Source organism: Bombina bombina, chromosome 7 (assembly GCF_027579735.1).
Source record: "Bombina bombina isolate aBomBom1 chromosome 7, aBomBom1.pri, whole genome shotgun sequence".
NCBI classification, from domain to species: Eukaryota; Metazoa; Chordata; class Amphibia; order Anura; family Bombinatoridae; genus Bombina; species Bombina bombina.
Genome location: NC_069505.1, coordinates 355149322 through 355167054, shown reverse-complemented (window position 1 = coordinate 355167054; position 17733 = coordinate 355149322). Strand labels below are relative to the sequence as shown.

The 17733-nt window shown below is 40.9% G+C and overlaps 1 protein-coding gene across 1 annotated transcript in view; it reads right to left on the bottom strand.

Moving 5' to 3' along the window:
- The window catches only part of NUP210 (nucleoporin 210), a 1597588-nt gene that overhangs the window by 418894 nt on the left and 1160961 nt on the right, over positions 1–17733 (bottom strand).

Sequence of the window (17733 nt, the reverse complement as noted above, 5' to 3'; positions counted from 1 at the left end):
TCCTGCGTTGCTGCTGGTCCAGCAAGCAATGCTGATAAGGCCTGTTTCTGGTGGTGATGGAGACCACAACTCTTCCTCTTCACGCTCATCTACGGCCTGATCCAGCACTCTTCGCAGGGCACGCTCCAGGAAGAAAACAAATGGTATGATGTCGCTGATGGTGCCTTCGGTGCGACTCACTAGGTTTGTCACCTCCTCAAAAGGACGCATAAGCCTACAGGCATTGCGCATGAGCGTCCAGTAACGTGGCAAAAAAATCCCCAGCTCCCCAGAGGCTGTCCTAGCACCCTGGTCATACAAATACTCGTTAACAGCTTTTTCTTGTTGTAGCAGGCGGTCGAACATTAGGAGTGTTGAATTCCACCGTGTCGGGCTGTCGCAAATCAAGCGCCTCACTGGAAGGTTGTTTCGATGCTGGATATCGGACAAGTGTGCCATGGCCGTGTAGGAACGCCTGAAATGGCCACACACCTTCCTGGCCTGCTTCAGGACGTCCTGTAAGCCTGGGTACTTATGCACAAAGCGTTGTACAATCAGATTACACACATGTGCCATGCAAGGCACATGTGTCAACTTGCCCAATTTCAATGCCGCCACCAAATTACTTCCATTGTCAGAAACAACTTTGCCAATCTCCAGTTGGTGCGGAGGTCAGCCACTGATCCACCTGTGCGTTCAGGGCGGACAGGAGTGCTGGTGCGGTGTGACTCTCGGCTTTCAGGCAAGTCAACCCCAAGACGGCGTGACACTGCCGTATCCGGGATGTTGAATAGTACATGGGGAGCTGGGGGTGTGCCGTTGATGTGGAGCAAGACGCAGCAGCAGAAGAGGACTCAGCCGAGGAAGAGGTCATGGAAGAGGATGGAGTAGGAGGAGTAGAGGAGTTAGCATCAGGCCTGCCTGCAAGCCGTGGCGGTGTCACCAACTCCTCTGCAGAGCCACGCATTCCATGCTTGTCAGCCATCAGCAGGTTTACCCAATGCGCAGTGTAGGTGATATACCTGCCCTGACCATGCTTTGCAGACCAGCTATCAGTGGTCAGATGGACCCTTGCCCCAACGCTGTGTGCCTGACATGCCATTACTTCCTTTCGCACAATCGAGTACAGGTTGGGGATTGCCTTTTTGAAAAGAAATTTTGGCCGGGTACCTTCCACTGCGGTGTCCCAATAGATACAAATTTTTTGAACGCCTTTGACTCCACCAGCTTGTATGGTAAAAGCTGGCGGGCTAAGAGTTCAGACAAGCCAGCTGTCAGACGCCGGGAAAGGGCTTGGCTTCTTACACTCAAACATGTCCTTGACAGATACCTGACTGTGGGCAGATGACCAGGAACTGCTACGTAAGAGAGACTGAGTGGCGGATGGTTGAGAGGGGGCAAGGAGGACAGCAGTGGTTGACGTGGCTGAGATGCTGGACCAGGAGGAGGATGGCGGCTTTGAGTTTGTGTGCTGCTTCTACTCATGTGTTCATCCCATCGGCGTTTGTGATGTGAGACTATGTGCCTTCGCAAAGCAGTTGTACCTAGGTGGGTGTTGGACTTCCATGACTCAGTTTCTTTTGGCATAGGTTGCAAATGACATTGCTGTTGTCACGAGGCAGACACACAAAAAAAATGCCACACTGCTGAGCTCTGCGATGACGGCATTCTGGTGGTGGCAAACAGCTTGCGTTGATTGGCGTGCTGTCTGGCTGACCCCGGGTGCCGATGCATGCTGTCTGGACTGTGCCACTAGCTCCTTGCGACTACCTCCCCCTGCTTCCAACTCGTCTCCTCCTCTCTGTCTCCCATCTGAACTTTCCCCTTCTTCTTCTTCTCTTCTAGCGGGCACCCATGTGACATCCACGGACGCATCATCATCAACCGCTCAACTTGTATCTGACAAATCAACAAAGGAAGCAGCAGCTGGTAAAAACATCACCATCATCATCACACCGTACGTCCATGTCTGTAATGCTGCCTGACTGAGACATATCACTGTTATCTACATCCTCTGTCAATGATGGTTGCACATCACTCATTTCTTCCAACTGATGTGTCAATAAACTCCTCTGACAGATCAAGTGGAGCAGCTGTGGTGCTAGTGCTGGTGGTGGTGGCAGGCGGGCGAGTGACACTGGTCACTTGAGAGGTGCCCGCAGCTAAGCTGGAGGTGGATGGTTTGTCAAGGTTAGGAGCGGAAGTTGTAGAAGATTGGGTGTCCTGTGTTAGCCATTCAACTAGGTCCTCCTCAGAACTTTTCGCGTTCATGGCACGTGACCTCTGAACACCGTGCATAGTTGTAGGGTCTAAGGGAATCACAGCACCACGACCACGACGGCACCTGCGGGGGTGGCCTGCCTCTGCCTGTCATTTTTTTTTAAATGTACACTTACACTACTATTAAAACAAAATATGAGTGGTGCCACTGGGCAAGTGGGCACAGTATATGCTGTGAGCCTGACACAAAAAAGACAACTGATGTTTCACAATCCAAAAAGTTTTTTTTTTTTAAATGTACACTTACAATAATATTAAACAAGATATAAGTTGTGGCACTGGGCAAGTGGGCACAGTATACGCTATGAGCCGGACACAAAAAAGACAACTGATGTTTCACAATCCAAAAGTTTATTTTTTTTAAATGTACACTTACAGTACTATAAACAAGATATGAGTGGTGGCACTGGGCAAGTGGGCACAGTATACGTTGTGAGCCTGACACAAAAAAGCAGACTGATGTTTCACAGTCAAAAATGTTTATTTTTTTAATATTTAAACTACTGTTACAACAAATATGAGTGGTGCCACTAACTTGGCAAGTGGGCCTGGCACACACGGCTGGCAGGACAGGCAAATGCAATAAGATTACAATAGCAGACTGATGTTTCACAGTCCAAATTTTTTTTAATTTTAAATATTTACACTACTGTTTACAAACAAATCTGATTGGTGGCACTAGTTGGCAAGTGGGCCTGGCACACATGCTGGCAGGCAGGCAACTTCAATTAGATTACACTAGCCCAGACTGATGTTTCACAGTCAAATTTTTTTTTTTAAAATATTTACACTACTGTTATAACAAATATGAGTGGTGGCACTAGTTGGCAAGTGGGCCTGGCACCACACGCTGGCAGGCAGGTAACTGCAATTCAATTGCACTAGCAGACTGATGATTCACAGTCCAAAAAGTTTTTATTTTAAATATTACACTACCTGTTACAACAAATATGAGTGGTGCCACTAACTTGGCAAAAGTGGGCCTGGCACACACGCTGGCAGGCAGGCAGCCAACTACAATTAGATTACACTAACAGACTGATGTTTCACAGTCAAAAAGTTTTTATTTAAAATATTACACTACTGTTATAACAAATATGATTCGTGGCACTAGTTGGAAAGTGGGCCTGGCACACACGCTGGCAGACAGGCAACTGCAATTAAATAACACTAGCAGACTGATGTAAAAAAATATTTAAAAAAACTTACACTAATGTTACACCAGATATGAGTGGTGGCACTGAGGATGGAAGTAGGCACAGTATATGCTGGGAGCCTGACACACAGGCTGGCACTAGTGGCAGGCAGGCTGGCCTGGCAACTAAAATTAAATAATACTAGAAGACTGATATAAAAATTTATTTTTAAAAAAGATACACTAATGTTACACCAGATAGGAGTGGTGGCACTGAGGATGGAAGTAGGCACAGTATATGCTGGGAGCCTGACACACAGGCTGGCACTAGTGGCAGGCTGGCCTGGCAACTAAAATTAAATAACACCAGCAGACTGATGTAAAAGTTTTTTTTTTACAAAATTTAAACTAATGTTACACCAGATAGGAGTGGTGTCACTGAGGATGGAAGTAGGCACAGTATATGCTGGGAGTCTGACACACAGGCTGGCACTAGTGGCACGCTGGCCTGGCAACTAAAATTAATTAACAATAGCAGACCGATGTAAAAGTTTTTTTGTTTTTTTTAAATTTACACTAATGTTCCCTTAGGCCCTTACACAGGCTGGCACGGCAACTAAAATTAAATAACAATAGCAGACTAATGTAAAATTTTTTTTTTAAATTTACACTAATGTTCCCTTAGGCCCTTACACAGGCTGGCAATAGTGGCATGCTGGCCTGGCAACTAAAAATTAAATAACAATAGCAGACTGATGTAAAAGTTTTTTTTATTTTAAATTTACACTAATGTTCCCTTAGGCCCTTACACAGGCTGGCAATAGTGGCACACTGGCCTGGCAACTAAAATTAAATAATAATAGCAGACTGATGTAAAAGTTTTTTTTTTTTTAAATTTACACTAATTTTCCCTTAGGCCCTTACACAGGCTGGCAATAGTGGCACGCTGGCCTGGCAACTAAAAATTAAATAACAATAGCAGACTGATGTAAAAGTTTTTTTTTTTAAATTTACACTAATGTTCCCTTAGGCCCTTACACAGGCTGGCAATAGTGGCAAGCTGGCCTGGCAACTAAAATTAAATAACAATAGCAGACTGATGTAAAAGTTTTTTTTTTTTTTAAATTTACACTAATGTTCCCTTAGGCCCTTACACAGGCTGGCAATAGTGGCACGCTGGCCTGGCAACTAAAATTAAATAACAATAGCAGACTGATGTAAAAGTTTGTTTTTTTTAAATTTACACTAATGTTCCCTTAGGCCCTTACACAGGCTGGCAATAGTGGCACGCTGGCCTGGCAACTAAAATTAAATAATAGCAGACTGATGTAAAAGTTTTTTTTTTTTTAAATTTACACTAATGTTACACCAGATATAAGTGGTGGAAAACAGAGCTATTAATCACAGTATATGATGTGGGCCTGACACACAGGCCTGATGGAAAATGAAATTAGATTACACTAGCAAAATGATGTGAAAGTTTACACTAATGTTAACCAGATATCAGTGGTGGCACAGAAGAATTAATCACGGTATATGCTGTGAGCCTCACACACAGGCTGACAGCCAGGCAAATGCAAATAAAAATTACCAAAAAAAAAAAAAAATGACTGAGTTATAGCCTAAAAAGGGCTTTTTGGGCTGAAGTTCTAGCCCTAAAAGGGCTTTTTGGGGTGCTGCCCTTACAGCAGAGATTAGATGAGTCCTTCAGGACTGTAGTGGACACTGAATACACTAGCCTAGCTATCTATTTCCCTATAAAATCAACAGCAGCAGCAGCACTAAACCTCCTCTCACTAAGAATGCAGGATCGTAATGAATCTAAAATGGCTGCTGCCCAGGAGCTGGGCGGGTCTGGGAGGGAGTGTCTGCTGCTGATTGGCTCAAATGTGTCTGCAGGCTATGAGATACAGGGTCAAAGTTTCCTCAATGATGACGAATAGGGGGCGGATCGAACATCACATATGTTTGCCCGCCGCGGGCGAACGCGAACAAGCTAAGAGCTCCTGAGTCATTCACCACTTTGTCTAGAATTAAACTGAAATATTGGTGATAGGCCATTTAGATAGGTGGAGAAGCCTCGACTGAAGGCATACTCACCCAAAAGAGAAGGTTTTGGATTGTGGTGCGGCCCTGCCAACCCACAGTACTGGACTTTTTACTTGAGGCTTCCCTTATTTCTGAAGCGACATCTGTCCTCATGATTGCTGCGCCCATTGTTGTGCAGCCAGTGCTCTACGTGGCAAGCTATTCTACAGAGAGCTATACATATATAGAAACAGAATGGACACCAGAGGACACATCGCTTATAGCTACTATTGCTGGATTACTGGACATCCAACTTAAAAGCATTTCTGATCACCTGACTAAAGAATGGGGTAATGTTTGTACTCCTAAGCATACAACAAGCTCCTCAACGATACCAGAAACCACACTTAAAATGGAGAGGAAATATGTTGAGAAAAACATAACCCGCTAGAAGAGACAACGGCTGCTCCACTCCAAGCTCCGGAGTGAACACAGAGCTTTACCTGAAAATGGAGGTTGGAACAGGAGCCTCGAAAGAAAGGAGATCTAAACCTACGATTGGGAGTTTCTGGATCTCATCGAGTACACAAAGGCTATCAACACAGAAGGAGAGAGAGCGTGAGGAACTAGCCTGCTATACTTACGCTGGATGCAGTGTGATATATGACACTGAGCCGCTAGCTGGGGCCGTTGAAGTTCTAGAGCCGGAAGATATGTCACGACCCTGTACAGGAGCAGAGGCTAAATTCACCCAGACCGATAAGAAATTCATCTTACAAATCTTCACTTTATCCAGTTTACAAATGGAAAGGCTGACCAGGTCTTGCACGCTGAATATACAGCTCCATGTGCCCACCACAAAAACATAATTTATGAAAGAACTTACCTGATAAATTTATTTCTTTCATATTAGCAAGAGTCCATGAGCTAGTGACGTATGGGATATACTTTCCTACCAGGAGGGGCAAAGTTTCCCAAACCTCAAAATGCCTATAAATACACCCCTCACCACACCCACAATTCAGTTTAACGAATAGCCCAAGAAGTGGGGTGATAAGAAAGGAGTGAAAGCATCAAAAAAATAAGGAATTGGAATAATTGTGCTTTATACAAAAAAATCATAACCACCACAAAAAAGGGTGGGCCTCATGGACTCTTGCTAATATGAAAGAAATGAATTTATCAGGTAAGTTCTTACATAAATTATGTTTTCTTTCATGAGCTAGTGACATATGGGATAGCAGATACCCAAGATGTGGAACTTCCACGCAAGAGTCACTAGAGAGGGAGGGATAAAAACATAATTTATGCAAGAACTTACCTGATAAATTCATTTCTTTCATATTAGCAAGAGTCCATGAGCTAGTGACGTATGGGATATACATTCCTACCAGGAGGGGCAAAGTTTCCCAAACCTCAAAATGCCTATAAATACACCCCTCACCACACCCACAAATCAGTTTAACGTATAGCCAAGAAGTGGGGTGATAAGAAAAAAAGTGTGAAAGCATAAAAAATAAGAATTGGAATAATTGTGCTTTATACAAAAAAATCATAACCACCACAAAAAAGGGTGGGCCCTCATGGACTCTTGCTAATATGAAAGAAATGAATTTATCAGGTAAGTTCTTACATAAATTATGTTTTCTTTCATGTAATTAGCAAGGAGTCCATGAGCTAGTGACGTATGGGATAATGACTACCCAAGATGTGGATCTTCCACGCAAGAGTCACTAGAGAGGGAGGGATAAAAATAAAGACAATTCCGCTGAAAAAAATCCACACCCAACATAAAGTTTAAATCTTATAATGAAAAAACTGAAATTATAAGCCGAAGAATCAAACTGAAACAGCTGCCTGAAGTACTTTTCTACCAAAAACTGCTTCAGAAGAAGAAAACACATCAAAATGGTAGAATTTAGTAAAGTATGCAAAGAAGACCAAGTGGCTGCTTTGCAAATCTGATCAACTGAAGCTTCATTCCAATACGCCCAGGAAGTAGAAAACTGACCTAGTAGAATGAGCTGTAATCCTTTGAGGCGGAGTTTTACCCGACTCGACATAGGCATGATGAAACAAAGATCTTAACCAAGATGCCAAAGAAATGGCAGAAGCCTTCTGACCTTTCCTAGAACCGGAAAAGATAACAAATAGACTAGAAGTCTTTCGGAAATCCTTAGTAGCTTCAACATAATATTTCAAAGCTCTAACTACATCCAAAGAATGCAACGACTTTTCCTTAGAATTCTTAGGATTAGGACACAATGAAGGAACCACAATTTCTCTACTAATGTTGTTAGAATTCACAACCTTAGGTAAAAAATTTAAAAGAAGTTCGCAACACCGCCTTATCCTGATGAAAAATCAGAAAAGGAGACTCACAAGAAAGAGCAGATAATTCAGAAACTCTCCTAGCAGAAGAGATGGCCAAAAGAACAAAACTTTCCAAGAAAGTAATTTAATGTCCAGCGAATGCATAGGTTCAAACGGAGGCGCTTGAAGAGCCCCCAGAACCAAATAAAACTGATTTGTGGGTGTGGTGAGGGGTGTATTTATAGGCATTTTTGAGGTTTGGGAAACTTTTGCCCCTCCTGGTAGGAATGTATATCCCATACGTCAATAGCTCATGGACTCTTGCTAATTACATGAAAGAAATAAAGACAGCCAATTCCACTGAAAAAGATCCACAACCCAAATCAAAAAAATTGAAATAATAAGCAGAAGAATCAAACTGAAACAGCTGCCTGAAGTACTTTTCTACCAAAAACTGCTTCAGAAGAAGAGAAAACATCAAAATGGTAGAATTTAGTAAAAGTATGCAAAGAAGACCAAGTTGCTGCTTTGCCAAATCTGATCAACAGAAGCTTCATTCCTAAAAGCCAGGAAGTAGAAACTAACCTAGTAGAATGAGCCGTAATACTTTGAGGCGGGGACTTACCCGACTCTACATAAGCATGATGAATCAAAGACTTTAACCAAGACGCCAAAGAAATGGCAGAAGCCTTCTGACCTTTCCTGGAACCAGAAAAGATAACAAATAGACTAGAAGTCTTTCTGAAACCTTTAGTAGCTTCAACATAATATTTCAAAGCTCTAACGACATCCAAAGAATGTAAAGATCTCTCCAGAGAATTCTTAGGATTAGGACACAATGAAGGGACAACAATTTCTCTACTAATGTTGTTAGAAATTCACAACTTTAGGTAAAAATTTAAATGAAGTCCGCAACACCGCCTTATCCTGATGAAAAATCAGAAAAGGAGATTCACAAGAAAGAGCAGATAACTCAGAAACTCTTCTAGCAGAAGAGATGGCCAAAAGGAACAAAACTTCCAAGAAAGTAATTTAATATCCAGAGAATGCATAGGTTCAAACGGAGGAGCCTGTAAAGCCCTCAGAACCAAATTAAGACTCCAAGGAGGAGAGATTGACTTAATGACAGGCTTAATACGAACCAAAGCCTGTACAAAACAATGAATATCAGGAAGATTAGCAATCTTTCTGTGAAAAAGAACAGAAAGAGCAGAGATTTGTCCTTTCAAGGAACTTTGCAGACAAATCCTTATCCAAACCATCCTGAAGAAACTGTAAAATTATAGGAGTTCTAAAAGAATGCCAAGAGAATTTATGAGAAGAACACCAAGAAATGTAAGTCTTCCAGACTCGGTAATAAATCTTCTAGACACAGATTTACGAGCCTGTAACATAGTATTAATCACTGAGTCAGAGAAACCTCTATGACTAAGAATCAAGCGTTCAATCTCCATACCTTCAAATTTAATGATTTCAGATCCTGATGGAAAAAATGGGCCTTGAGATAGAAGGTTTGGCCTTAACGGAAGTGTCCAAGGTTGGCAACTGGCCATCCGAACGAGATCCGGCATACCAAAACCTGTGAGGCCATGCTGGAGCCACCAGCAGTACAAACGAACGCTCCATTAGGATTTTGGAAATCACTTTTGGAAAGAAGAACTAGAGGCGGAAAGATATAAGCAGGTTGATAATTCCAAGGAAGCGACAACGCGTCCACTGCTTCCGCCTGAGGATCCCTGGATCTGGACAGATACCTGGGAAGTTTCTTGTTTAAATGAGAGGCCATCAAATCTATTTCTGGAAGTCCCCAGATTTGAACAATCTGAAGAAATACCTCTGAGTGAAGAGACCATTCCCCCGGATGTAGCATCTGGCGACTGAGATAATCCGCTTCACAATTGTCTATACCTGGGATGTGAACCGCAGAGATTAGACAAGAGCTGGATTCCGCCCATAAAAGTATCCGAGATACTTCTTTCATAGCCTGAGGACTGTGAGTCCCTCCTTGATGATTGACATATGCCACGGTTGTGACATTGTCTGTCTGAAAACAAATAAACGATTCTCTTTTCAGAAGAGGCCAGAACTGAAGAGCTCTGAAATCGCACGGAGTTCCAAAATGTTGATTGGTAATCTCGCCTCCTGAGATTCCCAAACCCCCTGCGCTGTCAGAGATCCCCATACAGCTCCCCAACCTGAAAGACTCGCATCTGTTGAGATCACAGTCCAGGTTGGATGAACAAAAGAAGCCCCTTGAATTAAACGATGGTGATCCAACCACCAGTCAGAGAAGATCGAACATTGGGATTTAAGGATATTAATTGTGATATCTTTGTATAATCCCTGCACCATTGGTTCAGCATACAAAGCTGGAGAGGTCTCATGTGAAAACGAGCAAAAGGGATCGCGTCCGATGCAGCAGTCAAGAGACCTAGAATTTCCAAGCACAAAGCTACCGAAGGGAACGATTGAGACTGAAGGTTTCGACAAGCTGAAACCAATTTCAGACGTCTCTTTTCTGTTAGAGACAAAGTCATGGACACTGATCTATTTGGAAAGCCAAAAAGGTTACCTTTGTCTGAGGAATCAAGGAACTCTTGGTAAATTGAACCTCCAACCATGTCTTTGAAGAAACAACACAAGTTGATTCGTATGAGATTCTGCAGGACTGTAAAGACTGAGCAAGTACCAAGATATCGTCCAAATAAGGAAATACGCAATACCCTGTTCTCTGATTACAGAGAGAAGGGCACCGAGAACCTTTGAAAAGATCCTTGGGGCTGTTGCTAGGCCAAACGGAAGAGCAACAAACTGGTAATGCTTGTCTAGAAAAGAGAATCTCAGGAACTGATAGTGATCTGGATGAATTGGAATATGAAGATATGCATCCTGTAAGTCTATTGTAGACATATAATGCCCTTGCTGAACAAAAGGCAGAATAGTCCTTATAGTCACCATTTTGAATGTTGGTATCCTCCTTACACAATGATTCATATTTTTAGATCCAGAACTGGTCTGAAGGAATTCTCCTTCTTTGGTACAATGAATAGATTTGAGTAAAACCCCAGACCCTGTTCCAGAACTGGAACTGGCAAAATTACCCCAGCCGACTCTAGGTCTGAAACACATTTCAGAAACACCTGAGCCTTTACTGGGTTTACTGGGATGCGTGAAGAGAAAAAATCCTTCTCACAGGCGGCCTTACATTGAAACCTATTCTGTACCCTTGTGAAACAATGTTCTGAATCCAAAGACTGTGAATCGAATTGATCCAAAACATCTTTGAAAAATCGTAACCTGCCCCCCTACCAGCTGTGCTGGAATGAGGGCCGCACCTTCATGCGGATTTAGGAGCTGGTTTTGACTTTCGAAAAGGCTTGGATTTATTCCAGACTGGAGAAGGTTTCCAAATGGAAACTGTTCCTTTAGAGGAAGGGTCAGGCTTTTGTTCCTTATTCTGACGAAAGGAACGAAAATGATTAGCAGCCCTATATTTACCTTAGATTTTTTTGTCCTGAGGCAAAAGGCTCCCTTCCCCCCAGTATCAGTTGAAATTATTGAATCCAACTGTGAACCAAATAATTTATTACCTTGAAAGAAAGAGAAAGCAATGTTGACTTAGAAGTCATATCTGCATTCCAAGATTTAAAGCCCATAAAGCTCTTCTAGCTAAAATAGCTAAAGACATATACCTGACATCAATTCTAATGATATCAAAAATGGCATCACAAACAAAGTTATTAGCATGTTGAAGAAGTTTAACAATGCTTTAAGCATTATGGTCTGACACTTGTTGCGCTAAAGCCTCCAACCAGAAAGTGGAAGCATACAGCAACATCAGCCAAAGAATAGCTGGCCTAAGAAGATTACCTGAACATAAATAAGCCTTCCTTAGAAAGGATTCAAGCTTCCTATCTAAAGGATCCTTAAACAAAGTACTATCTGCCATAGGAATAGTAGTACGTTTAGCCAGAGTAGAGATAGCCCCATCAACTTTAGGGATTTTGTCCCAAAAACTCTAAGTCTATCAGATGGCACAGGGTACAATTTTCTTAAACCTTGAAGAAGGAGTAAATGAAGTACCACAGACTATTCCATTCCCTAGAAATTACTTCTGAAATAGCATCAGGAACCTGGAAAAACTTCTGGAATAACTACATGAGGTTTAAAAACTGAATTTAAATGTTTAGTAGTTTTAATATCAAGAGGACTAGACTCCTCATATCTAATGCAATCAACACTTCTTTAAGTAAAGAACAAATAAACTCCATCTTAAATAAATATGAAGATTTATCAGTGTCAATATCTGTGGCAGAATCCTTCTGAACCAGAGAGATCCTCATCAGAAATAGATAAGTCAGAATGATGGCGGTCATTTAAAAATTCATCTGAAATATGAGAAGTTTTAAAAGACCTTTTACGTTTACTGGAAGGAGGAATAAACAGACAGAGCCTTCCTAATAGAATTAGAAACAAATTCTCTTACATTAACAGAAACATCCTGAACATAGATGTTGAAGGAAAAACAACAGGTAATGGATTATTACTAATGAGACATTACCTGCGTTAGAAAGTTTATCATGACAACTAACACAAACTACAGGCCGGAGGAACAGTTACCAAAAGTTTACAACAAATGCATTTAGCTTTGGTAGAACCAACATCAGAAGTAGATCTGATCCAGGTAGGTTGTGACATCTTGTAATATGTAATAGAAAAAACAACATATAAGCAAAAAATATCAAATTCCTTAAATGACAGTTTCAGGAATGGGAAAAAATGCAAAACAAACAAGCCTCTAGCAACCAGAAGCAACAAAAAAATGAAGCTGAAATAATGTGAAAAAAAACTGGCGCCAAGTATGACGCCCACTTTTTTGGCGCCAAGTATGACGCCCACATTTTTTGGCGCCAAAAACGACGCCCACATTTTTGGCGCAAAAAAACGTCTGAAACACACATGCGTCAAAAATGACGCAACCACGTGAAAACTTCCGGCGTCAACTATGGCGCCGGAAATGACTAAATTTTGCGTCAAAAATGACGCAATAAATTGAAGCATTTTCTGCCCCCTGCGAGCCTAACAGCCGCAAGAAAAAAGTCAATTTGAAATTTTTAAGGTAAGAAAAATATTTATTCATATGCATTTTCCCAAAAAATGAAAACAAAAATGAAACAAAAATTGAAGTTAAAACATATATTTAGAACTTTACTATAAAGTGCCCAACCATAGCTTTGAGTGTCATAAATAGAAATAAGATTTACTTACCCCCAAGACACTCATCTACATATAGTAGTTAGCCAACCAGTACTGAAACGAGAATTCAGTAGAGGTAATGGTATATAAGAGTATACTCGTCGATCTGAAAAGGGAGGTTGGAGCAAGAAAATCTCTACGGACCGATAACAGAGAACCTATGAAATAGATACCCTAGAGGAAGACCATGGTATTCAAATAGGCAATACTCCTCTTCACATCCCTCTGACATTCACTGCACTCTGAGATGGAAACCGGGCTTCAGTCACTTCTGCGAAGCGCATATCAACGTAGGAAATCTAGCACAAACTTACTTCACCACCTCCATAGGAGGCAAAGTTTGTAAAACTGAATTGTGGTGTGGTGAGGGTGTATTTATAGGCATTTTGAGGTTTGGGAAACTTTGCCCCTCCTGGTAGGTATGTATATCCCATACGTCACTAGCTCATGGACTCTTGCTAATTACATGAAAGAAACATCTACGAACTAGGACATGGCTGGTTCCTCTAATAGATCCAGGCAGTTTGTCAGCGACCGGAGTGGGTTGATGACTCTGGAGCCCTGATGCGGTGTAGGATACTAAACCACATCTTACAGAGCTTGCATTAACTGGTTCTCTAATAGATCCAGGCAGTTTGTCAGCGACCGGAGTGGGTTGATGACTCTGGAGCCCTGATGCGTGTAGGATACTAAACCACATCTTACAGAGCTTGCATTAACTGGTTCTAATGGAAATTTACTTGAACTTTTAGAGACCTCCACATATCATCTGGAACTATCTATGACAACCTAGGAGTCTGAAGCATTAATTATCAGATATATTTCAGATATGTGACTTGGTTTGGAGTTACTCTAGCTGCTATATCAGGTTTAATTGTATTATATAGTTGCGAACCATACCACCAAATACATGCAATGAAGTTTCTCCCATCATTGGCCCTGACAATATTGGAGTGTACACAAGCGCTTAACCCTGTTATAGTGTATTAACATCTTTATTTCTCAGTATGTAAGCGTAAACTCTGAGGCAGGCGTTAAACTATTCCAGATTGTCAGGTAGATGTTTAAATATATTAGTCTTTTGTCTTGTCTTCTACATGACTACATCTACGTACTGTGGTTCCTATATGTTTTAGAGTTTTACTCTGCATTTAATTACAGACCCTGAGTAAAATCTTGATAGAATTTTAACATCTATCACCTATGTATGTTCATTGTTATTACATTGTTAAATTACATGAAACATATATTCCTACCAAGATGATGCATTTTAAAAAGCTACTATAAGACTATACATAGATACCAGTCTTCTCCACTAGATGGGAGTAAAGTTTTACTTATAAATTTAAAATATGTATCAATACGTTCTCAGTTTTATCCACTCTAGAGCAGCACTCAGACTTCTGAAATATTCCTCCAGAGAGACATGGAGTAACCTTAACAAACATTTTACATATACCCCCTTGTTCCTTAGTATTTAATTTGTTAAATAATTATTCACTCTGTATGTACATGCTTTTTATACCAAACTATTATTGTCCCTTATGCAATTTGTTTTGCATCATTCTCTAAAATATCTTGGGTCCAAGAGTGGCCCCGGTTTGTTATTTTATTTTCTCCCCAAAGTCCCCCCCCCCCACCCCCCCCCCCCCCAATTATTTCATCAATCTAGTCCAGGAGGTCAAAAGAGGCACCCTTTTATATCTTTGGGGGAAATTACTACTTCATTTTATATCTCACATATATTTTAAGGGGATACACCTTAAAAGAAAATATGAGGTCCACATTGTATTTGTTTTCTTAGGCAATATGTGTTTTCCTATTTTGACAAGTCCCTATTTGGAGATTATGTTTATGTCAGTGATTTCTACTCTTGTATGTTTGGAACTCCTCTGATATAATTTGCCTGTTGTACTTATTTTACAACCTCAAAAAACAACAACATTTTTTACAAAGATGTTATAATAAACAAGTCAAATGCTCACTCACAATAAAAACCTTACTCAGAGCCGAGGTGTACTACAAGCGCACAAAGGTATAAAATACCGGAAATCACAGGCACTGTCCTCCCAGTAAAATGCTGATTCACAATACAGTCTCACTCAGGGTCAGCTGCAACTGCCCAACTTCAAGGTAGGGTTGCACTGATGTGTGTAAAAATCCCAGTCCAGGGGGGGGTTGTCTGACCAGCAACCAAGATGGCTGTTTTTCATTAACGGCTGAACACTGGACCTGATAAACCTGTTATTTTCGCGCGTTCCCTTTTCAGTGTGGCTGAGAAGAATTGTATTTGAGGAGCAAAATTATGCAATTTTCACACATCATTACAGCCTGCAGACCGAAATATATATGATACGCAGCTGAGGCCTTCTACCGACCTAGATCGGCATTTAGATTCCCCCACCCTTCTGATGGAGACTCAGAACTAACAGCCATTTGCCCTGAAATAACACCCTAAGAGGTACATAAACAAGGTAGTGGCTCTCTCAAAGAAAGACACGCTAAACTTCAACATCTACCGGATATTACAAAGCTATGTACATCACAATAAGGTATATACTGTAGATTACTTATGAACGCAATAGAGTCTGCTAACATCATCGTAGCAGAGCTCAGCAAACTCTTAGAGGTTTACCCAAGCCACCTTTATTGAGACATTGCAGTCTACATTTACCTCACTTTTTAACAGGCAACATTACCAACTACAACCAAATAGCCCCTGAGCTTGGATCTGAGAGGGGTTGCTATGCCCCTGAGCCCCATCGACAGGCACCTGCCCTTCCTAACAAAAGAAAAGAAAAAGGGACTCTGGACTTATATCTGTCATGGAAACATTACAGCTACTACAGGGATCTCAGTAAAAAAAATAGTTGTAGGTAGCGACCAGACAGATTGTGATGATTGGGCTATATCAGGAGACTGACAGCCACTCACTAGCCCAACAACCACGCACGACCCAAGCGGTTTGAATGATAGTCCTGCAAACTTAAAGGAAAATATACTACTGAAGCGGCTTGGTGGCACTTCACACGGAACGGATTCCCAGGATGTGAGATCTGATCGCTTTGCGAAGATGTGGACTAACCTCATCCGAGTATATTGCAGAACTGTCTTGCTTAAAAATTGAAGACCTAAACCTATGATGAAAGTTATGGGACATCATCAAGCCTGGTGATTAGGTGTACACTGATTTAGACTGGTCGCTGAAATCTTATACCGTTAATCTACTGAACTCTCTCACCATAATCCTTTCCAGAATACACTATATTTAATTTGGCTTATGTAGTTGGCGGTATGCCCTTGCCTTTACACTTTAATTAAAAATGTTTTATTGTGTTTATTATATATGCGTTTATTCAGTTACAGGTGGGTGAATTTTGCACAAAACACTACTGACCTAAGTTCATATGGCGGTCCACTGACCTGACATCTTTATTTAGTGGTATGTGACTCTGCTTCCCAATCCCTTCACCCATTAAACTGGTTAGATTTTATTTTAAGGTTTACTGAGATAAACACAAGCCTACTAATGCTTATTCAACCATAGTCTCTGGCCTTTAATACAGCTACTCATATTGAAACACTCTAAAGTTACTATACCTTCTGTATATTCTTTTGTACAATTATAGGTCTACAAGGATGCGCCTATTTGGAGCCCTTTCCTTTACAATATATCATCAATCTAGTATATGTTTTATAAGCCACCATAGATTCTCAGGGTAACCTATAAGTTTGAGAGACATTCATCATAAAAACCCTATTATACACTGTCCCTATTACTTATGACACTTCCCTTACTTATATCCTCAGTTTTCTAAAAAATTAAGCTGACTATCATCAACTTGCTGAGACATAGTCTTGAGAGGAAATACACTATCAACTAATATCCCTTAGTTATTGGTTTTCGCCTTTAGCGGCCGAAGAGGTGAGACTATATGACTCAATTAACTGAATAGATTGCCCCAACTTACATTAAGGTAACCTCACAGGTGGGTGAGTTTCCTCTCCTTGCAGCTACTATAGATACAGACAATTAGGGAAAGCTACTTGTGTTAAATTATATATTATTAGCTTTTAGTGGACAATATTTTTGTGACAGGGGCGATACTAGGAGTCACTGCTAGATACAGAAACAATTACAGACCAGATAATGTTGGGCACATGCCTCATATGTTTACATAGGGCTTGATGTGATTCTATAAACATTTCTCTCTTTATTATCTATCATTTATGCTATACAGGCTGGCTCTGATCATTTGGATGCACATGGCTACCATACGTTGAACTGTAGTTAGTGTGGGGCCCAAAAGATCCTATTAGATGTTTTGTTGTGTTCTATTAGTTTGGGCCGATAATATTCTTGTTTAAGAATTTACTACCTATACTATATAAATAAAATGAGGTTCGCTATATGAGTCCCAAGAGTGGCCTCCTTTTGATTGAGACTACCTGCTGTTGCTTGTACTTTTTATATAACTGGGAGATCCATGAGTGGCATCAGATATCAGCTAGGAGGTATACAGCTTTGATAGGCGAGTGATGTATATTTCTATATTTTCACGATATGTCACATAAATTGTATTATATATTCTCTTTTTCCTATCTTTTTATGGTTTAAAAAGATAGATAATTCCTTTATTACCCAGTTTTGCATAACCAACAAAGTTTTATTAATACACTTTTTTACCTCTGTGCTTCCCTCATATCTAAGCCTCTGTAGACTGCCCATTATCTCAGTGCTT